The sequence below is a fragment of the Mauremys reevesii genome, linkage group 2 (assembly GCF_016161935.1).
Source record: "Mauremys reevesii isolate NIE-2019 linkage group 2, ASM1616193v1, whole genome shotgun sequence".
Taxonomy (NCBI): domain Eukaryota; kingdom Metazoa; phylum Chordata; order Testudines; family Geoemydidae; genus Mauremys; species Mauremys reevesii.
The window spans coordinates 268,084,021-268,107,422 of record NC_052624.1 but is presented as its reverse complement, the minus strand read 5'-3'; the positions used below and the strand labels follow the sequence as shown (position 1 = coordinate 268,107,422).

Sequence of the window (23,402 nt, the reverse complement as noted above, 5' to 3'; positions counted from 1 at the left end):
GGATCTACAACCTGTCCTGAAGGATGAACCCTCACTCTCACAGATCTTGGGAGACAGGCCAGTCCTCGCTTACAGACAGCCCCCCAACCTGAAGCAAATATTCACCAGCAACCACAGCCCACACAACAAAAACACTAACCCAGGAAATTATCCTTGCAACAAAGCCCGTTGCCAACTGTATACACAAATTTATTTAAGGGACACCATCACAGGACCTACTCACATCAGCCATACCATCAGGGGTTTGTTCACCTGCACATCTACCAATGTGATATATGCCATCATGTGCCAGCAATGCCCCTCTGCCATGTACATTGGCCAAACTGGACAGTCTCTATGCAAAAGAATAAATGGACACAAATCAAGAAATATAACATTCAAAAACCAGTCTGAGAACACTTCAAATTTCCTGGTCACTCAATTAGAGACCTAAATGTGGCAATTCTTCAACAAAAAAACTTAAAAAACAGACTCCAACGAGAAACTGCAGAACTGGAATTAATTTGCAAACGGGACACCATTAAATTAGGCTTGAATAAAGACTGGGAGTGGATGGGTCACTACACAAACTAAAAACTATTTCCCCATGCTCATTTTTCCCCTACTGTTACTCACACCTTCTTGTCAACTGTTTGAAATGGGCCATTGTGATTATCACTACAAACGTTTTTTTTCTTCTTCTGGTAATAGCCCACTTGTTAGAGTTGGTATGGCAACCCCCATTTTTTCATGTTCTCTGTGTATATCTATCTATCTATCTATCTATCTATCTACTGTTTTTTCCACTGCCTGCATCTGATGAAGTGGGGGTGGGTTTTAGCCCAAGAAAGCTTATGCCCAGATAAATTTGTTAGTCTCTAAGGTGCCACAAGTACTCCTCGTAATTTTTCCTGTGTATACAAAGTGCATTGGAGAAGCAGCATGATCCAGTGGAGGAGCCCTGGACTGGGAGTCAGGAACCTGAGTTTTTCTGTGTCACTGACGTGCTGTGTAGCTTCAGTCAATTCACTTCACCTGTCTGAGCCTCTTTCTCCTCTGTCTTTTGTCTGTCCATCTTGTCCATTTAGAGTGCAAGCTGTTCAGGTTAGGGGCTGTTTTTTATTCCAGGTCTATATGGTGCCTACACAATGCTATCTTGTCATTGGTTGGGCCTGCAGGTGCTACTGTAATACAAATAACACATTCATTGGAATTTAATGGCTTCCAATATTCTGGTCTCCTGAAGCACCCACCCTACCCTCTCCCTTCCTTAGTGCTGACCAAACAATGCTGTTGTTTAGAAACTTGTTTTTTCATCTCATTGTCCTACTATTCTCTCTCTCAAGGCCACAATGAGACTCTAAAGTGTGTGTTTGTGTGTAGGTGGATGTTAGGTGTGTAGGTGGGTGTTAGTGCTTCAGGTCTAAATATTCATTCTCTCACAAGCAATCATCTTTGTGCAAACAGGAGCTTCCTTGCCAAGACCTCACGCACACAAGCGTGTTCAAGGACTGCAAACAAAGTGCGAACATTCCTAGGACAAGTTAGCAAAAAGTGTTCTATTATTAGAGCTTTGTGAATAACAGGGTTTTTTTGTTTCGTTTTGTTTTTGCTGACAATTCCAAAACAGTGGAAAAAATGATTTTGACCTCTTTTAACCATTATTGTGAATAAAATTCAAGGAAACCTTTAACAGTCGTTTCAATATCAAAAATCAAAATCTTTTGTTTTGAAATGGTTGAAACCTTTTCTTTCAGAATCTTTTAAGGGTTTTTTAAAATGTTATTTTATTTTATTTGGAGGGAGGGAGGGAAGACTTAAACAATTTGGTGAAACCAACACAAATTTGAAAAAAACCAACAAGCTTATGCCCAAATAAATCTGTTAGTTTTTAAGGTGCCTTGTTGTTTTTGTGGATACAGACTAACACAGCTACCCCCTGATACTTGACAAATTTGAAAAACGTTTCACCAAATCTGCATTTTTTTTTCTTTGCTGAAAATGTTGCCGAGCTCTTTTTTATCCTAATGATTCGTGGAATTTCTCTCCCCTCCTCCACCATGTGCTCAGCTCTACTCAGAGCTTTCATTCAATGTCACTATAAATATTCTGTAAACTGTATTTGACTTTGCTTCTACTTGGTGCAATCCACTTTAAAAACAATGTCCTCCTGTTCCCAGAATACAGTTCTGTAGGACTATACAGATCAGTGATTTAAACCCTTTAGCAAGTCAAGCCGCCTATCTGAGCTGTACACTTGAAGCCACTTTTACTAATAAACAGTGGCTCATAGTCTTTTGCAAATCATGAGCCACTTGAGAGATTCTCCCATGGACATCTCCTCTCAACTTCTCATCCCTGATTACATGCCTGCCCTGCAGCAACTGTAATCACATTAATGTGATGCTTTACAAAAATCGGTGGATGGAGAACAGTCAGGCTACCAAGTGAAGCACTCAAAATTCAGGAAGCATCGAGGTTAAAATTGCAGGCTACTCTTAGCTGTGCTGACCCACCCAGAGTGCCAAAACTAGAAGGGTAAATGCACACCTACTCAAAGCTAGCTGGGTTATGAAGACGTACCCGTGGAAAACTGAAAAATAGCATCCCAGGTGATTTTCAAAGAGTAATGATCTAAAACATGAGAGCATCTCTTGGTCCAATTCATACGTGATGTCATTCTACTGAGAAGTTACAACAGAGATGACATTGGCCCAGAAGAGTTTTATTTAGAGGTGTGCGAATTGTCTGGAGCAGAACCCTGTGCCGCACAAACTCATTTGGTGTCTGACTTCTTCACAAACTCAGCCCAAGCACAGCAAAGGTTTGCATGGAGCCCTCTATGTGCAGCTGCTGACTTTGGCTCCGGATTGCTCAGAGCAGCCATGCTGCCATGAAGAATTCTTTCCAGAGCCTGGTCTGTTAAAATGAGGAAGAATAACCTGCAATGTGAATGGAATATGATGAGTTTCCGTGTTAAGCATTTTAGTAAAGCAAATCAGTTTTTCTAAGGCAAGTTAATTGTAACCTTTCCTCTACATTACTTCACCCTTAAGACACTGAGTTGGAACAGATGGGTAATGCACTGATATTTCACAACATATTCGGAAAAAAAAGCTACATCCAGAAATTAAAATAGGGCTTTAGGTGCCAAATAGTAGAGAAGGGCTTTTTTTTTAAAAAACATATGTTCTTATGAGCCAGCATCCTAGAGGGGAGACGCACCGGCTGTTAGACAAACTCACTGACACACAAAACCCAATGATTTACCACATGAGCTGCACTGGGTGAACTTCCCAAGGCCTGCAGCCTCCTGAGATGTTTGACATATCTGTTACAATGCAAAATTGCCTTACCAAAAGCTGTTTAAGATGGCTTTAAAAATACACACAATGGAGAAATTTCAACCTGTAAAGGGGGAACAAACAGAATTGTGTCTTTTCTGTGCCACTTTACAAGATAAGAAGATGGCCTGAAACTTTCCTCCCCTTGCACTGCTTTTAAAAAAACAACAACTCTTTTTTTTTCTTGCTTGCTTTTTAACTTTGGACCTATCAGGAATGTCAAGTATTCGCTAAATAACAAAGTGTGAGCTTTCTCAGCCCTTAGTTAATGGGCTGATGATATTGAATCTTTCACAAAGAGTTCTTTTCTCCCAGCTCCCCTGGGGGGAGGGATAGCTCAGTGGTTTGAGCATTGGCTTGCTAAACCCAGGGTTGTGAGTTCAATCCTTGAGGAGGCCACTTAGGGATCTGGGGCAAAAATTGGTCCTGCTAGTGAAGGCAGGGGGCTGGACTAGATGACCTTTCAAGGTCCCTTCCAGTTCTAGGAGATTGGTATATCTCCAATAAAAAAAAAAAAAAAAAAAATTTGAGTTAAATATAACATTGCAGAACAGTGTCTTCCTCCATCAGCTGTTCAGATTTTTTTACTCCTCTAGGGCCTTATCTAAATGCTATTGTAGTTTTTTTATGGACTGTAGTGGACACTGGATCAAACCTTTGCTACCTGTGATGTTGTAAACCTATTTGTTCTCCATCTGCCCAAATGTTTAGGAAAAGCAGTGTAGACAAGATCTGGATTAATAATTTAAAAAAATCTTTGTTTTACAAGTTAAAACCCAAAACCTTCAACTTGTCTTCATATGTAATATTTGTTTTTAAAAAGCAGAAAAAGAGAGAAAAACTTTTTTAATCCTTTGCAGGTCTCCTTTAAAATATTTTAAAATTTCATTTAAAAAACATAAGAACAAAGAGAGTCAGTTGAAATGAAAATTTAAAATAGAATTGTAAAGCACCTAAATGAACCTGAAATGCTAGAGATCAACCCAAATTGCTTCCACCAAGGAAAACTGTACCTATAATCTACTAGATTTCTTTGAGCATGTCTGGAAAACAGCAGATAATGGAGGGATCAGTAGCTGTGATTTACTGGACTTTAAAAAAGCCTTTGAGAAAAGTCCTCACAAGAGACTTTTAAGGAAATTAAGTAGTCCTGGTGTGAGAGGTCATGTTCTCTTGTGAATTAGGAACTGGCTAAGAGACAGAAAACAAAGAACAAATGGTCAATTTTCAGTATGGCAAAAGGTTAACAGCTAGATGTCCCAAGCATCTGCATTAGTACTGATGGTATTTAATGTCTGGAAAAGTGAGTGAAGAGACAGGTAGCAACATTTGCAGATTGCACATTTATTAAGGTTAATCAAGACTTCAGATGACTATGAGGATCTTCAAGGGACCAAAGCTAGATAAATGGGCAACATGAAAGCAGATGTGATTCTGTGTATGGACAAATGCATGTTAATACACATTGGGAGAAATAATTTGAATTACCGGTACTCATGCACAGTGCTGGGTTCCTAAATTAACTATAAGCACTCAGGGGTAAAAAAGACCTTTGCTTCATATATAACTCACGGAAAAGCTTTGCTGTATGGATAGCAACAGTCAGAAGAATAAACAATGGAGGTAGAACTACTATGATTTATTATTGTTATAGGCATTTTTTAATCCATCCATCATAGTAGGGTGTGATAAGTCAGTTACCCTCTGCAAGGAAGAAGTCTCCTCCCTTCCATCTGTTTAAGTCAACGGCCTCATAGTGGTCAAATCCTGGTGGTGGACTTCCAAGAGAGCATTGTCAGGGTGCCTCTCAGCAGCATTCTCTGGGCAATGCCTACGTAAACAGTGAATCTTCCAACCTGCCCTAGAGGTGGCAAGGCTTGAGCTCAGCCTGATTTCTGGTCAAAGTCTGCTCTGGAACTGCAGTCCCTCCACCCAGAATGAATGGCCCTGATGCCTCTGGACCTCAGTTCCATCTGCTGGCATGTCCCTGCCCTGCACAGGTGATATCTAGGGTGGAGAAAAGAGAAAGAAGTGATTTCAGATAGCTCATTTAGCCTGCCTTCATTGCTAATGCTAGTTAACGGGGGAGAGCTCACAAATATTCATTGCCTGCAATGGTGATGGGTGAAACTGTAATTAAATAAGAACTGACTTAATCATCTGCCAGAACCCTCTCTGAACCTTTTTGAAGGTTTGAAATTTAATTTTTTTTGGGGTGTTGCTTTTTGTTCTGGCTACAACTAGAAGAGCCAACATACGATGAGACAGGTTATTCTTGTGGTTTTCCTTCAAGCAGGACCATTTTGGGTGCGTATCTGAATGGAATTCCAAACTATTGAGGTCTGCTCATTAGCTTTTAGTTCAATTTACTAGACTGCGTATTCCACCAAGGCAGACCATAAAGAGCAAGGAGACTCATGCAGTGCCCCAGCTATGCTCCATGCCTTAGTGCCCCCTTTTAATCTCTGCTACCTCCCTTCCACCACCAAAATCTCACATACCTCCACCCTCATCCAGGGCAGAGGTTAGCTGCAGCAGAAAAACAGACAGCACACCTGAGACACGGAGCTTCCAGCTGTTGGATCCATGATACCTTGCACTGACCAGCCTCACTGAAGAGCCCAGTGCCCTGGCCTCAGATGGCTTCCTGGCACCCTAGTTCCATGCATCCCACCCTCAAGAGATTTCTTTCTTCCCCTAAATTGAATGAGCATTCTTTAACCCTTTACGCACACTGACGAGCAATTACTCACAAGAAGCAGTCCCACTGATTTTGTTTTTTAGTGGAATAGAATCACCCCTTGTAACTACTCACCAGTTTGAATAGGGAGAGTTATAATCCGGTCCTTAACATTTTAAAATTAAAAATATGCCACCTCTTTAAAAAAGGTCCCTCTTCATCAATGTAGCTTTGCAGTTTTTCTGGTTTCACATGTGATGTAACACAAGGGATGAGTAATCAGTCAATAAATAGACTGAAATGGTCAGCCTTCAACATACGGAGATACTGTAATTCACTGACCCAGGAATTACACTTCTCTTGTATTAAAAAAGAAATAAGAACTGATCTGCTTGGTACAGTCTTAGAGCTTAAAATCCATAGGAACCCTATGGAAACAGTACTCTGATTTGTATCTGTGCATGAATGAAAATTCATCCTTACTTCCTCCTTATAATTTCCTTCCTCCGGAAAGCTAAACCTTTGAGGAAAGACCCTTCAGTGGGTCTAGTTCCTGTTTTATTTATGGTAATCCTGTCCATTCAAAGGTGCCAAACTATAGTCAGAGGCAAGCCTGTAGTGCAGCAGATGAATGCTTTTTGTTTTCTTGGGAAGAAGTGTAATTGCACATAAGCCCGTGGGTCCGATCCTCAGCTGGTGTAAATCAATATAGCTCCATTCAGCTGACTTAATATCTTTACAGATCTAGCCAAAAAATAACTATTAACCTTGTTCTGACCGAATGTAAAGACAAATGTACAAGGCAAACGTTCCTAATACATTTTCTGCATTAAATGACAAAGCTCAGATTGCCACTCAAATGGCACAACTCCTGTTCCAAATCATGTCCCTTTACGTAGGAAGCTCTAGCCCAGGGTTGGGATAGGATAGCCTGGAATGTTTTAGATTTACTGTGGTCTGCCAGAAAACTGGCAGGACAAGTTAAAGCTAAAGAATTGTAACTTAATACAGACATCACTGCTGTCCTTGAAGTGGATTCTGCCAAACTCTTTCCGCTGAGAACAAAGTCACAATATAATACTTTGCATTTCTATAGTGCCTTTTCTCCAAGGTTCCTGCTTTGCAAATACTCATGAATTAAGCCTTGTTGCACCCGTGCGAGGTGGGGAAGTTGGAGAAGGATGACATCACACCGAGCAAAGGTAGGAGATTTGCCAAAGGAGCACACAACAGGTCAACAATTAAGCTCAGAAGGGAGTCTGAGGCCAGGTCTACACTATAAACTTACATCAGTATATCGACATCGCGCAGGGGGTGTGAGAAATCCACACCCCTGAGCGACGCAGCTATACCAACATAACCCCCAGTGTAGACAGCGCTATGTCAAAGGGAGGGCTTCACCCATCAACATAGCTACCAACTCTCCCGTCAGTGAAGTAATGTCCTTGCTGAAGCACTACTGTGGCAACTGCAACATTTTAAGTGTAGATCTGCCCTGAGCATCCTGACTCCCAGTCCCTTTCTCCAGTCGCTCCCCTTTCAATCTGGTAAGGGAGTAGCTGAAGGAGAGGTTTGTTTGCTGCTTTCACCTATAATTGTCTCAGATGATTCCTCCATTTTCACTTGATTGATTATGGGAAGGTTCCAAGGGACTCTGCAAGGAAGTGCAAAAATGTCCTTTTGTTTCATTATATTAATTGTTCTGTCAAAAAATGCCAAGTAGTCAAAACCGAAATGTGTCTTGGAAACATTTCTGTACTGACACACCTGCTCACCAGTTTATTCTGGGGCGTGTCTGTCTTTTGAATTCTGTGAAAAATTTCAAACCCTCTCATTTTTGTTCAGCACTGGAACAAAGCCTAATGTTGAACCTCAACATTGTTCATGAAACAGACTTGGTGTTTCCTGACCAGCTGTAATCATAAACCACTTTACGCAGTGTGGGTATCTGTCCCCTCTAAGTGGCCAGACTACGTAAATGTTTGAGTCTGCTGCTGCCTCAGAGCTCATGGACCTGGTCTTTCTGCTCAAGCAGGGGAGGCACTTGGGTGTAGATCCAGAGGTTTGTACACAAAGCAAATTGTAGGAGGGTTGAAAGAACACCTGCATGTGTCATAGCTCCCGTGAAATTCCAAGCAGACTGCCTTTTAATGGATTCATATAGTCACGCTCCTGCTCCTCTTTCCTGACTCTTCTCTCTGATTATTTGATGCGTTATAATTACTGTGCTTTTATTACGCTGTTCAGTATTTTTGCCCACCCTACCCAAAGCCTAATTACATGCAACTTGTGTTAAATTGAGTCTATAAATGTAAATTCTATACAAAGCAGGCATTATAAATAGAAATGGAAAGGATAGCTCCAAAACAATTAATTAAGGATGCAATTCAGCCCATGCAGAGGACCTGCGAAAGGCTTACGCTTTGTTTTGAAACATGATGCAGAAGTCCTGTGCTGGCCCCCTGCACAGGGGTGAATTTCACCCCTACGAACTGGGCTTCGTGGGATGGTTTTAGTCACCTCAATTCACAGGTCAGACCATAGAGTGGAACAGTGACAACTTCTGCTCTGCATCCCCTGTGCAGAGGCTTAGAGCCACTGGATCCATATAATCATGGCTCACTCTGACCCAGCCTGTTTAGGGTTCCTATAGGCACTTTCTTCTGCAGTGCAGAGGGCCCTACATTTTGCAGCCAGTTTGCCCATGCTTATCTCCCCCTTCCTGCCCCTTCCCTTCCTGTATAGTCCCATTGAGAGACTTAAGTGGTGCATAAACCCTGGCATACCGACAGGGCCGGCGCTTCCATTAGGCGACCCTAGGCGGTCGCTTAGGGTGCCAGGATTTTGTGCGCTCCCCACGGGGTGCACGGGAGCTTCCAATTCCGCTCCCATCGCATCGCCGAAGAAGGACCTTCTGCGGACGTGCCGCGGAAAACAGCAGCAGGCAGTTGAGCAGCTCAATGACAGCTGCTGATGCCTGCGGCATTTTGGTGGAGGGTCCTTCTTTGGCGGCGCGATGGGAGTGGAACCGGAAGCACCCGCGCGCCCCGTGGGGAGCGCACAAAATGCTGCCCCCCGAATTCTGCCTGGGGTGCCAGAAACCTTGGCGCCGCTCCTGCGTACCAAGGCCTAGTCTACACTAGAAAATAAGGTCAGTTTAACTACATTGGTTAGGGGTGTGAAAAATCCACACTCCTGAGCTTCATTGTTAAGCTGACCTACCTCGCAGTGCACACAGAACTAGGTTGACAGAAGAATTATTTTGTTGAATTAGCTCTCACCTCTTGAGGAGGTGGATTACCTATGCCAATGGGAGAACCCCTCCTGTTGGCATAGGTAGCGTCTACACTGAAGCCCTAAAGTGGCACTGCTGTAGTGTTTTAAGTGTAGACAAGCCCAGAGGGTCAAATTTCTGTCTCTGCTTAAAGGCCACGTAAACAGGCTTTCCAGGGCTTTCCCACAGTGATCAGAGAGCAATGGAATCCTTTGGTAGCTTTTGGGGTCCTACACACCCATGGTGAGTTATAGGATATGGGCCTCAGCAATTACATATTGATATCCTAGTGGAAGAATGGTTTAAAGAGAGTTTTTGTCATTTTAAAATCCACTGAGACTACAGTAAAGGCAAAAGTAGTTGATGTGTGAGCAATAAGACCCAGAAGTCACAGGGGAGAGTTTGTATTATTTCCTGCATAAGAGAGCTACAGGATAGAAAACTACTGTTTCCTAATGAAAATCATATTAGTATAGAAATCAGCACGTACCGATGTATCTTTTGATTAACTGTAAATTCACTTAATAAAGCCTGGACCTTATTTATTAGCTAAATCAGCTATTTTTCATTCTGTAATGTTGCTCTTACAACACACAGTTTCATAAAACTAATCCACTGATTTTGATATCATATTGATGTAGCACTCCCTGTTTCAAAAGAGCCTTTTGGGGTTCGCAGGGGATTTGAAATGCACTCGCTTAGTGGTAGGAATTTTCATCTTTAAAATAACACCCCCCACAGACATGACAGGCATGCATGAAAATATGTACTTTTCAGATGTCTGGACTTGACGTTCAGGTAACTGACACGGGTGGCCTACTGGACAGTTTCCTACATTTAGATGATGAAGTGCACCTCTGAGTTCTGATTTTGCAAGAAAGCAAGACGTTTTGATGGAATCTTTGCAGCTTTAGGAGCTCTATTCTGCCCTCTGGAATGTGCAGCTCATACCAAAGGCAGGAGCTCCCCTGAGAACATCTTCACAATTTCTATGATTCTTTTTTTGGTTTCCCATAATGGGGAAAATGGTTTCCTTTCTATGTCTGCAACATTATCGTTATTATCATCATGGCAAATGCCAAGGGGATGCGGCCTCCTTGGGACTGATCTCTGGCAAAGTGCTTAAGGTGGTTCAGTTTACAACCATCACTGGCTATCTTGGCATGCCGCCAAAGCTTTTGACACCTACGTGATCGCTGGCCATGTAGCAGCATTTGTGGGTACATATGTCTCCACAGCTCTCATTAATGCTAATAAATCTATCCTCTGACTCGGCTGACCTATCTAGCCAAAGTATTTCTAAGGAACTTATCACTTGGTGTCTAAGCCCAAGCTTCCACCACCCCCACCCCGTCCTCCTTTTTATAGAATTTACCTTCTGAGCCTCTTAATGATTATTTTCGGAGGGGAAAAAAATATATGAATTGAGGGATTTTAGAGAACAGGCAGTGTGACTGATAACACGTTAGGGTGGGAGGGATTTTGTGCAAGAGAGTAGAAGTAGTAAATAGAAAGGCTTTTATAAGAGCCAGGTATCTTATGTGTTGCTAGTTTTATTTAGCAGCTCGTATACTGCGCAGGCAGTTATATAACACATTCAATCTGTATCTTACATGGAGTGTATTTGCTGTACAGGGTATGTGATCTGAATGGACTCTGAAGTCTGGTGCTTACAGCTCAGCATCTCAATTTCTTTTAAAGATGGCCAACAGAGGTGCATCTGGCCTCTCTTTGCACTGTGCTGGAGCAGTGCCACTGCTATCTGATGCATGGCATGCAGCACATGTTCTCAAGTTAAAGTGACAGCTGCAACTTCCTATTGTGGCTCTTGGCACAGGAGTTTCATACACCTTCTAATTACTCTAGTTCTAAGGCTCCTAAGAACGTAGGAATTGCTATAGTGGATTGGCTCTTTGTCCATCCAGCCATTATCCTCTGATTGAGAGTGGCCCGGTATCAGACGCAAGAAGCCTGCCGTAGGCAGGAAGCCCAACATTCTAGAATCAAACTTCTCAGCTCTGCAACTGTGAAAATTCCTTCAGCTTCCTGCTGCTGAGCCCAACTGCATGAATGCTGTTGGGAAGTGAAAATGCTTGGAATGGGAAGATGGCTAAAATCACTTGCTTTTAAAATGCTAGCAAATGTTTGCAGGATTGAAAGTAATTTATTTATGTAATTAATTATTTTTTTCAATTGTTGACCGGGATCATAACCTAATCATTTCTCTACCGTCATAAGGGCCTCAGGCATTGGGGGCACCTCAGTCTCTCCTCCTCTCTACTTGTGGCACATAAAAGTGCAGTCGCCTGAGGACTGAAGTGCTTTAGTCTAATTCAAGTTACTGGGCTCCTTTAGGGTGACCAGACAGCAAGTGTAAAAATCAGGAAGTGGGTGGGGGGTAATAGGAGCCTATATAAGAAAAAGCCCCCAATCGGGACTGTCCCTATAAAATTGGGACATTTGGTCACCCTAGGCTCCTTATATAATTGAATAGCCTATACTATGCAGGGGATCAGGTAATCTCGTGGTCCTTTCTGATGTTCATCTCTAGTAGAGAGACAAGGTGGGTGAGGTAAGATATTTTATTGGTCCAACTTACCTCACCCACCTTGTCCCTCTGATATCCTGGTACTAGCAAGGCTACAACAACCCTTAACTATGACATTTAAAAACCTGGATCTAGCTATTAGTTTATCTACTCAGTCTATGATCTAATGCACGCTCAAGTCAACGAGAGCCTTTCCGTTGGCTTGAAAGGGCATTGGAGCCGGCTCTTTCAGAGCACAGTGTAAGATAAATTCCTGTCCTAAAGAATTTGCATCCTAAGGGTACAAATCCTGCAAACTGGTATTTGCACGAATAGTATCCACTGACACACGTGTCTGAACATTGCATGAGTGGGCCTTGACTGGGGCACAAACAAGCAAAGAGCATTTCAGGTGTGGAGATGTCAATTATGTGTGTTTCACTGGGGCTTATCACGCTGAATTTTATTCAGAGTTGTTTTAACGTGACAGAAGCCACAGCTTTATGACAATTCCCTTTTCTTCACTATGCTTTGTCTTTTTTATGTTGTGCTTACAGCCCGCTAGCCGGGTAACCAAACTAAGAATAATTGTGTTCATTGTCTGTTTCACAAATTTAAAAAGAATGCAGTGAATATGATTTCATACGGTATTGTGTTTCTGTTGTTGCTATAAAGTCATTTAGGACAAATATGATATTGTGTTGAAAGCTTCAGATCTGCATTTCCCTAGTGGCAGTCAACTGTATTTCATTAACAACTAACATACAACATGTTGTTAGCTGTTTTGTAGTATTTTCTTTATTTGGGCGTTGGCCATTTGCAGTATGTGGTCTTTGGAATCAGCTTGGGGACAGGATCCAAGTCTCACAGCTTTGGCCATTGCTACTAACAGTAGCTCAGCAAGGAATATCCCCATCTCCACTGCGCAGATGAGGAAACTGAAGCAGATTAGTTTGCACCTTCCTTTCCAGGTGCATGGGAAGAGGAACGCACAAGCTGCATCCACCTTTAGAATGATTCAGCCTGCTCCCCATTAGTATGCTGAGCCGTCTATGGGCTGGTGGGACAGGAAGGAACCAAAGCACCATCTCCTCCCTGTCGCCTTTGGGGTGATTGCCAGCCTTGAGAGGGTACGCAGTGAAAGAAAATGTTTACTCGGTGCTTAAACACTGGGGCCAGAGGAAGCCATCCCTGCACTTGCCCATGTGCATGAATTTCTCTTGTGATTGGTTCCTGTGCCCTGCATGGGGGAAGAGGCCCTTGTGCCCAGCCACTCCCCATGCACCCACACAATTACCAGTCAAAATCCAGCCCTAGGAAAGTAATTAACTGCAGCAGAATCAGTTCTCTGCAATTTATAACTTCTGTCAGCCTTCCTAAAGTTATATTTGAGACATGTCTTTACATTTAAAATATGTATGTATGGGTGGGTCAATTATATATAAAAACCAGATGGTCTATATTTTGTAGTTTAAAATTATACCACTCCTCAAAAGAGGACTTTATGTGTCTCCAAAATGGAGTGTGTGTGGGGGGGGGGGGGGAGATGATAAGGAGCCTTACTAGTAATCTATTTGTCACTAAAATAAAAATTAAAGCCAAGGCTCGTTGTTACACTTGAAATCAAGTGTAGAAGTTTTTTGCCATGGCTTTCACTGAAGATTTGCTTATGTTCTTGTCATTTCTGTGCCTAGATTGAGTTTCCAGAGCATCACTGATATAATTTCTTATTGAAGATGTGCCAAATGGTTTTAAAGTCACTGGGGCAGTGGGGAATTCAGAGCATTCGTCGACAACATGGAGACTAAACATTCTTGTTTTCTACATTAGCTCACCTGATAAATTAAAAGCAGACGCTATCTGTCTGATTTCCCGAGCAGGCGTGTGTGTGTTTGAGTGCTAGGAAGTAAAGAGAACCCGAAGTAAGGAGCAGAGCCTGTCCTGAAAGCTTTCATGTGCTTCCAGAGAAGATGCTTATTTGTCTTTACTTGCTCAAGCAGCTGTCTGATGTGGAATTCGCCCCTCCTACTGCACAAATCATGCTGTGAGAGGGGATAAAACTGAACAAAAGCAAATAATTAGAGGGAGAAAGAAAATCTCTTGGAAACCGGGGGGGGGAAAGAGTAATAAGATATGTTAAGAGACTTGCGTACAGTGCAAACCTGTTAAACATGTTAGCTATTTCCACAAGGAGTTCAGCTCCACTAACTGGTATTTGTTTAAGAGGGTTTGGCTAGTTTATGAAGTATAGTTTAATGGATATATTCATTTATGATATTCAAGAGTTCTGCACTTAGGAAGGAAAGAAGAATCCCATGCACCGCTACAGGCTGGGGACCTACTGGCTAAGCAGAAGTTCTGCAGAAAAGGATCTGGGGATTACAGTGGACGAGAAGCTAGATATGAGTCAGCAGTGTGCCCTTGTTGCCAAGAAGGCCAATGGCATATTGGGCTGTATTAGTAGGAGCATTGCCAGCAGATCGAGGGAAGTGATTATTCCCCTCTATTCGACACTGGTGAGGCCACATCTGGAGTATTGTGTCCAGTTTTGGTTCCCCCACTACAGAAGGGATGTGGATAAATTGGAGACAGTCCAGCGGAGGGCCATGAAAATGATTAGTGGGCTGGGACACATGACTTACAAGGAGAGGCTGAGGGAACTGGAGTTATTTTGTTTGAAGAAGAGAACAGTGAGGGGGGATTTTAGAGCAGCCTTCAACTACCTGAAGGGGGGTTCCAAAGAGGAAGGAGCTTGGCTGTTCTCAGTGGTGGCAGATGACAAAACAAGGAGCAATGGTCTCAAGTTGCAGTGCGGGAGGTCTAGGTGGGATATTAGGAAACACTATTTCACTAGGAGGGTGGTGGAGCACTGGAATGTGTTACCTAGGGCGGAGATGGAATCTCCTCCTTAGAGATTTTTAAGTCCGGGCTTGACAAAGCCCTGGCTGGGATGATTTAGTTGGTGTTGGTCCTGCTTTGAGCAGGGGGTTGGACTAGATGACCTCCTGAGGTCTCTTCCAACCCTGATATTCTATGATTCTATGATGTCAGTTTTTACTCCATCCTTACTCAGGGAATTCAACCATTATTAATTTATGATCTCCAGGTACCACCTGCACAGGTAAATAGGATAGTAAGAGGAGCTGTTCCTAAATAACCATGGGCAAAATGTGTATAAGAACCTCCAGGGTTTGGCCCAGATTGCAAATACCCAACAATAGTGTAAGGAAATAGTACACAATGAACCCAAAATGGAATAGCACTGCGCTGAATTCCTCGCTCCCTCCTTCCAGCCCCCCATTTCCTGGCAAAAAGCACTGTGAACCAGAACTGAATGAACACACACACACACACACACACACACAGAGGAAAAGATTTAAAAAATGAGGAGCTGGCAAAAATTGGACACCAAAACTTGTCTGGGATGTATTGTCACATGCAAAGATACACTGAGCACCATGTTATATTCACGGCATATACACAAAGAAGTTAGACAAAAACACTGAAATACTCTTCCTGGAAGGTCACAATGTAACACTACTTTATTTCTTAGAATTCAGAATCCTAACACAAAGAACCAAAAATAGAGACAAACAAAGCAGGCTGCTTCTTAAGGCAGAGAGGCACAGCTCAGCAAGCCTGCCCTGGGCAGACTTACTGCTCCAGAGCCTGATTTCAGGCTTCTCTGCAGAGCCCCGAACCTGCAAGCAGGACCAGGAAACTCCTTACACTTAATTTGATAGTTTATAATTTTAATATAGTTTTCAATATACTGCATACCACACAGGTATTGTGGTGGACATCCTCAGGGAATCTCCTCAGTAAATGGAGGCCCTGAGCCAAAAAAAGACCTCACTTGAACCAGTTCAAATGGATTCTAACCCTGGAACAGACAGTAAGAACAACACAACTGAACTCAGAAGCTGTAGAAGGACATAGGGGTTCAAGCAGTTGAGCCTAGATTATCAGGCAACATAGAAATGAAGGTGGAAAAGAATGATTAGAACTTCTAGAAGCAGCAAAGAATCCTGTGGCACCTTATAGACTAACAGACGTTTTGCAGCATGAGCTTTCGTGCGTGAATACCCACTTCTTCGGATGCAAGAAGTGGGTATTCACCCACGAAAGCTCATGCTGCAAAACGTCTGTTAGTCTATAAGGTGCCACAGGATTCTTTGCTGCTTCTACAGAACCAGACTAACACGGCTACCCCTCTGATACTAGAACTTCTAGTCTATACCTTAGGCAGAGCAGGAATGTTCCCTTCAGTATATTTCCTAGAACTTTGTCCAATCTAATTTGTGCAAATATACACAGCTTCCGGGAGCCACACAGAGCCATGGCACACATGGACGGGGCAAGCCCCCAACCACATTCCCTGGTGGGAGCTCAAGGGCCAGATTAAAACGTTTGATGGGCCGGATGCAACCCATGGGCCGTAGTTTGCTCACCCCTACCTTACAGTATTACTTTTCAAACTTTTCTGTAAGATCCCCCCTTCTACAATCAGGGTTGCAGGATGCAATAGTCTATCAAGTAACCAATTACTTTTCTCGAAAGAGCATATTAAAAGTAACAGATTGTAAATGTAATTAAAGCAATCAGGCTAATTCATTAAGAACACATTTTCCCTCCTGAATATTTATATTGTGCTGGTAATGAACCAAATCTCTCAAAAAAATGTATTGGCAACCACTCACATTATGTAGAAGAGGTAACTCTTACAGGCTTTTAATTATGTTTGTGTGCATTTTGTAAAATGTTGGCTCCTTATTATCCACAACCATCCTCTTTATGTTCAGCCTAATAAGATTGAAAGATTCCCCTCTATTGCTTGACTCCTTCCTCCAAACCACTATGTGTGGGTGGCTTCAAGATTAATTTCAATATCCTTTCTGATGCTTGACCTCTGACTTGACTCTCTTGGCAGTAATCCATCCCCCTGCCACCGTCCATTGCCAAATCCTCAGTCTGGTAATTAAACAAACACCCTTGCTACTTTCTTTCAGGTTTTTTGTGTCTTCAAATGTTATGTGTGTTTAAATGGATGACTTGTGAACTATAAGGTCCAGACTGCTCCCAACCCTGGTGCTGGTGTGCCATGGGGATCATGCAATGAGCACCTATACCTCCCACTCCACTCCCCATCCTTGGATGATCCTGCTAGGCCCAAGTAGAATTGTAGTGTGCATCTGTGGTGATTTTCAACTTGGGACTGCTCCCCAGTGTGTGCTTGGGGTGAAAATCACCTCGCCGGGCAAGGGGATGGCAGGCAGGAGGTGAGTGCATGGTTCCAATCCACACACCCCTATCCACAACACCCCACAAAGCTAGCTGGCTGTAGACAGTGCAGCAGACTGTGCCAACTGAAGGGATGGTGTAGCCTCTGCTGTCTCCACCTCTGCTGAGGAGATCTCATCTCCTGACATACATTCTCTCCCGGAGCTCCCTCTAGGGCTGTGTACCTCTGCTCTGCCCCCAAATACAGGCCAGTGGTGAAACGTGACAATCTGTCTCTAAAAGAACCCAAATGGTAACTGGGAGCCTCAGGCATCCATGTGCTCTACACCACGTGCAAAGAGAACTGCATCAAAACTACATTTGCACAAACATTGTTGCCAGCACTGTTGGAAATCCTGGCAGTGCTCCTAGCTCCCTGACCATTGTGTCGTCTGATGTCGTCCTCTAGCCCCTCTTTTACATAATCCTCATGACCCTCTTCTTGAGCTTCCTTCCTTTCCCTCCAGCTGACCTCCTCGTACGTTTTCCTCCTTGGTCATCTCAATTCGCAGTTTACTGCTAGTTGTCACTTTATTCCAAAGTCTACCCAACTTTGGGCCAGATTCTTAGCTGGCGTAAACTGATGTCATGCCACAGAAGTCAACAGGACTATGCCAGCGGGTGACAGTTGAGGCTTATACTCTTTCTTTCTGAGGAAAGATCCCCCTCTCCCACTCTCTCCAGTGCTTGATTCACTTCCTGCTTTCACCAACTCAATGTCTCCAAGGTTGAAGTCCTCCTGGGCAAAGAGAATATCCTCAAGTACTTTCCATTTACTCTGTTTACTCTGAATATAATCCAAAAAAATCTATCAATTTGGCTTTTCAAATTCTTGTTCAAAAACATGACCTTATAATTTCCAGCTTCCTTACCCAGCCCTTCCATTCAGCTTGCTATGGGCTACCGTGAACTCTGCTGTTGATGGCAGAATCTTTAGCTACTCTATTCCTGCCTTCTGGTATTCCCTTAATCTGATACTCAGTCTCAGCCGTGATCCTAGCCTTTTCAGAGCTCATAAAATGAATCTCTTCTCTTTTAAATCCCTAACATCCTTTCCTTTTATCTAGCTAGCTATCTTACTCACCCTCTCATCCCTGAAGGCTGTATTTTATAAATACCTGTATTTTGCGATGCACCATAGGAAATGGAATAAATAATATGAATAGAATAAAAATTATGTTTTAAATGATGTATGTAAGAGACTACAAAAATACAGTGAAAAAATTCCATCTTGTGAATCTACATCACACAAAAATGTGATCTTTATACCTTTGTAACAGGCTTATTTTCTAAAAAGTTCAGGTTTTATTTGAGCTTTAATGCTTGTTATCAATATTTAAAAAAAACTCCTAAGGGAACTGATCTACTACCTGAGAGTGAGTGGGGGGAGGGATAGCTCAGTGGTTTGAGCCTTGGCTTGCTAAACCCTAATGGAGCTGGTTGAAAAATGCAGATTTTTTTAATGGAAAATTTATGATTTTTTTCTTTTTTCCCCTCAAAAATTATCTCCTTAATAAAATTTGTTTTTTAAAGGAAAAATAACACTGAAACCTGGAAAAAAAAATCAGTTTTGAAAACCAACATTGGTTTTTTTTTCCCTAAACAAATTGGAAAATTTGGAAAGAAACAAATATTCATTTCCATCAAAGTCATTTTTCAATTAAACAAATTTTGGATGAAATATTTTCAACCTGCTCTAGAGGTTATTTCCCAGTTTATGTGCAGAGCCGTCAGCTAGTGTGGCTACATGCTCGCTGAACACAGATGAATAGTAAGATAAGATATCTGTGGTACTGGCATAATAAAACCCGAAATATATTCAAACTTTACAAACTGTAAGGCACTAATATTATATTTGGTGCTCCGCTGACATTCAAAATCCATACACATGAGCATCATTGTTACTTTAGTCACATGGATTACTTTTTCACCTGAAATCCTTAATGAAAATGTCACTAAGCAGTATATCACACATTGTGTATAGATTATTTTGCATATTAAGTAAATGCTCTTTCAGCTCTAGGGTTGCTGGAGAACTGTAATTATATTTGAGCTAACTATGAATAATCTGTTTTATTATTAATAGACTTTTGATGGATGAGGACCTGTGGGCCTCCTCTCTGGGTTTCCTGACCTTCCTTTGTAGGCATGTGCATACTGACTGCTAGGAGAGCTAGTTTGTATCTTCTGGCCCATGAAACAGGAGGAAAAAAACTGTGTTCTCTCACTCTCTTTTAAAAATTATTTTCCTATACCTGCTGTTCTTCTCCATTTTCGCCAGAATCTGAAAAGCAAATGCTCAAAGGATATAATTTAGAAAAGCTTTGTTAGGCTGATAGTTGGAGGTGACTGATACAAGAAAAGCGTGCAGGTATAAGAATCTAGTCCCAGATTTTCAAGAGTAGCTAGTGATATCGAGCACTTCTGTTTCTGAGTGCCCCAACTTGAGACACCAAATTTTCAGAAAGTGCTGAGCAGCCTCTGAAAGTCAGGCCCCTTCAATGCAACTCAGGTTGGGCACCTAAATTCACTAGCCACGTTGCCCTATGTGACGTGCCCGCCCAAGGTCACAGAGTAAGTCAGTGGTGCATCAGGCTCCCATTTAGGCAGCAGCATGAAATCACTTACTCTTCCATGCTACTGACGGCATCCACCATCCCATTGTTCACAGATGCCTGATTCTTCACTCGTGCAGCTGCAGCGTCTCCACATATGTGCTATGCAGGTGGGGTAGTGTTAGTTATTTGTCTTCAAAATGTCATGGCTACTTCCTTTCCAAGCACTGCAGTAGAGCTCTTAAATCTTGCTATAATGAAGTGGTAAACGCTACTGTCAAACTTCATGAATATTCACATTAGAATAATTCAACTAAATCCCAAGGCACCAGGGAGCCAATTGAAAATACATATGCACAGTAGTCTGTTTAGATGATGGATCTGAACAATACTTCAGCCTCCAAATGGCTCAACATGACATGCAAATAATTGCTTGTGATTGCAACATGAACCAAAGGTTTAGTTATTGATTCTTCAGCTTGGCTGTTATTGCCAGTTAAGTATTACATGAAGCTGTCACAAGAGATTTCTTGGTGGACGAGGGAGAGGAACATTAACACACTTCCAATATCTTGTAATAAAAATACTGAACGGGACAGTTTGCAGACCAAGTACATTTTGGGTTATCATTGAATAGACGAAATGATTTTAAAACAATTAATTACTTCTTTAATCAGATTTGCTTAAATATGTTATTCTATCAGTACAGATTGTTCTTGATTTAATCAGTCAATAAATCATACTCTGCCTTAGTCAGTGGATTAGGATGTGATCAATCCCCAGTGGAGTAAATGGAAACATACCCATTCTGAAAGGAATACTCATTAGGGTTATTCTTTTAACTCAATATAAAAACCCATCTCTCCATTATGGCTGCTATGATAAAAAATAAAATTAAACCCATAATATAAAAAGAACATATAATCAGTGAATATGCAAATAGCATCCTGGAAAATATCTGTATTTAAAAGCAAGGCACATACACATCTCCCTGTGTATTATTCATGCAAATTTATTCAGTGGATAATGCAATGTACATTGCAGCACATATCTTACCTTAGGGCAGAATTATACCACTATCATCTGTTTTCTCTCTTCCCTGTGTATTTTTATTTTACACTTCATATACAAAGACAGGATCCATTTGGAAACATAGAACAACCTCATCATCACCAATGTTGTCCTCTTCTGTTGGGCAACAATTCGGCAAAGCTCATACGCACATGCTTAAGTCTCATTGGAGTCAACAGGGATGAAGAGCAAAATTTTCAAAAGCACCCGAGAGCCTAAGTCCCATTGACTTTCCATGAGAGTTAGGTGCCTTTGAATGTTTTATTCAAATGAAGTTAAATATGTGCACAGAGTTAGGCATGTGCTTATTGCTTTGCTGAATTGGGGCTTTAAGGAATGACTATGAGGCTGATGTATCAATATTCTCATTGACTACCCTGGCCTTTACATCAGGCCCCAGGTCACTCTGCATCTCCTTACATTACTGCATCTCAAGCTGGTGAGCTTCTCCGTCACACCCTTTTAGGCCTAGAGATAAGAAAAGAAAATAAACAGGGAGGAAGTGCTCATAGAACCAGCTGAGAGATGTGCTGCTAGCAGCAAAATCTCAGTTGCAGCCAGTTAGTCTCTGTAGGTCAAATCCCACTTGCCTTACTCATGGGAGTAGCTCCAATGAAATCAGCGGGATGTAGACATGTCTTGACACAAAGTGAGCCTATAAAATAGGCTTCTCAGTAGAAAGGTTCTGTGTAAATGTGAATATCCCTAGATGACATGAAGTTATAGTGGGGTTATGATATACCCTAGAGATAATTACTGTTACAATCAGTAGTGTTCATAAGCATTACTTGGATTGCTCATATCCAGTACTGTTATGCTCTGGTTTTTAAAGAATGTGGTAGATGTTTCATAAGTGACACACATATAGATAGTTTCCTGTTTATTTACAAAGTTTGCTAACAGTGAAGAAAGATTTTTATTAAACCCACCAAAAGAAAACAAAAGAGCGAGAGAGAGAGAGATTCTGTTCCCATCCTAGTCCAAGTACACCACATGGGTGTGTCGGGGCCATAGAGGAGCCAGGGGAAAATTCTTTTGTTGTGGAACAGAATAGGGTTGCCATAAGCAGCCACTGACGGCCTCTTCTGCAAGCCCTGGTGCAGGAAGGGGCATGCTGGGGCAGCAGAGGCATGTGGGGTGTGGGAGTGAACATCTCCAGGGTGCACACCGGCCGGCAGGAGAAATCTGAGCAGCTCCAGACACACAGCAACCCATAGGTAGCCTTTAGGATGCTGCCATAAATCAAAGCACCTTCTCAACAGTCTCTACAGAGGTCCCGACTTTCTCCTAACTGGTCTCCCTCTATTCATCTTAAATTAGCCCAGTCCATCAATTTAACTTAAAATGACTCAATCAGCCCTTAAACTCCAGACATGCAGTCTTCCTTTGCCTCCCTGTCTGTTTCTTAAAGGCAGCCGGGCATGGGGCCATTGCCCATCTGCTATCCCAGGCCTTCCTATCTCCTCACTGGCACATTTTGCAGTGCAATTCAGACCAGTGAGAGGTTGTGTCACCACCTGCCCTGTAACCTTGGGTGCCTTAAAATGCTCTATTTCTGTGGGACACAGCCTGGACACCACCAGCCGGCAGACAAGCATGAAATTTCCTGAGTGTCTGGACGCTGTGCAGTCCTGGTTCAGCACTCTGACCCCAGCAGCCTGCCTACTACACAACACCCACACCCTGGTCTCCACCAGCCTTCGTTACTACTTGCAGGGTGACTCCAATACATCCCCAAACCCAAATTTTCCCAGAACCATCTGCACCGATGTGTCCAGCCCTTTCCTGGAACACTCAGATAATTAATTCTGGTTCCTTTAAAGAGAGAAAAGCACAGGTTATTACTTTAACTGGAAGTAACAATCTCTTCAGTTCCAACAGACCACTGGGTACGTTTAGATTAAAAATAAAACAAGTTTGTTAACCAAAAAGAGAGAGATTTTAGATAAGTTCAAGTACAAGAGATAAAGACAAAATGGTTACAAACAAATAAAGTAAAATACACTTTCTATGGTCTAAGTTAACAACCTACAATCTTGGTTTAAGGTAGATTTCTCACCAATTGGCGGACTATCTCTGACTCAGGACCTTCTTCCACAGAAGTACTAGGTGCTGGTATCCCTTGTCCTCCTTGGTAACAGATCTTTGACTAAGACAGTTTTTCACTTATATTCAGTCCCCCGAGACTTCAACCCCTTTGGTTAAAGGACCCATCTTTCTCAGCCTGCAAGAGCACTGGCCCCTTTTGTCTGTCCAGTGATGGATGCCAAGATAGCTCCTTCTCTCTCTCTTTATATCTTCCCAAACTCATTATTTTGTCCTCAGACTCAGGATGACCTCATGCTGTTCTTCCCTTCCTGTGGACTTCCCATCCCGCTGCTGATTCATATGTAAATGAGGCTTTCATTGGTTTTGGTCACACCTTGCTTAATTTCATTGGAGACAGATAGATAACTGCCTTCCCTCCTGTCTGAGAGAAAACAGGTTTCTCCCTTTGTTTGGTCACAGACTATAAAGTCTAACATAATTAAGTATTCATAATTCCTCATATAGTGTTAATATGTACATTTTACAATGATATTAATCACCAGAACATCCTTAGCTTTCATAAGAGACAACACTTGATGCATTTATAATACGGTAATATTGTGTACAAGTTGATTCAATTGCTTATCAATTCAGACCCTGCAAG

General features: G+C 42.2%; 1 long non-coding RNA gene across 3 annotated transcripts in view; it reads right to left on the bottom strand.

Annotated features, from left to right (window-relative positions):
• Positions 1-2,696: 2,696 nt before the first annotated feature.
• Positions 2,697-23,402, bottom strand: part of LOC120398918 — a 63,873-nt gene continuing 43,167 nt past the window's right edge. For all 3 annotated transcript variants that reach the window (XR_005594810.1, XR_005594811.1, XR_005594809.1), the window contains exons 3-4: positions 5,025-5,330; positions 2,697-2,921 (exon numbers count right to left, since the gene is read on the bottom strand). This is a non-coding gene — a long non-coding RNA (uncharacterized LOC120398918). The remainder of the gene's footprint in view (positions 2,922-5,024; positions 5,331-23,402) is intronic.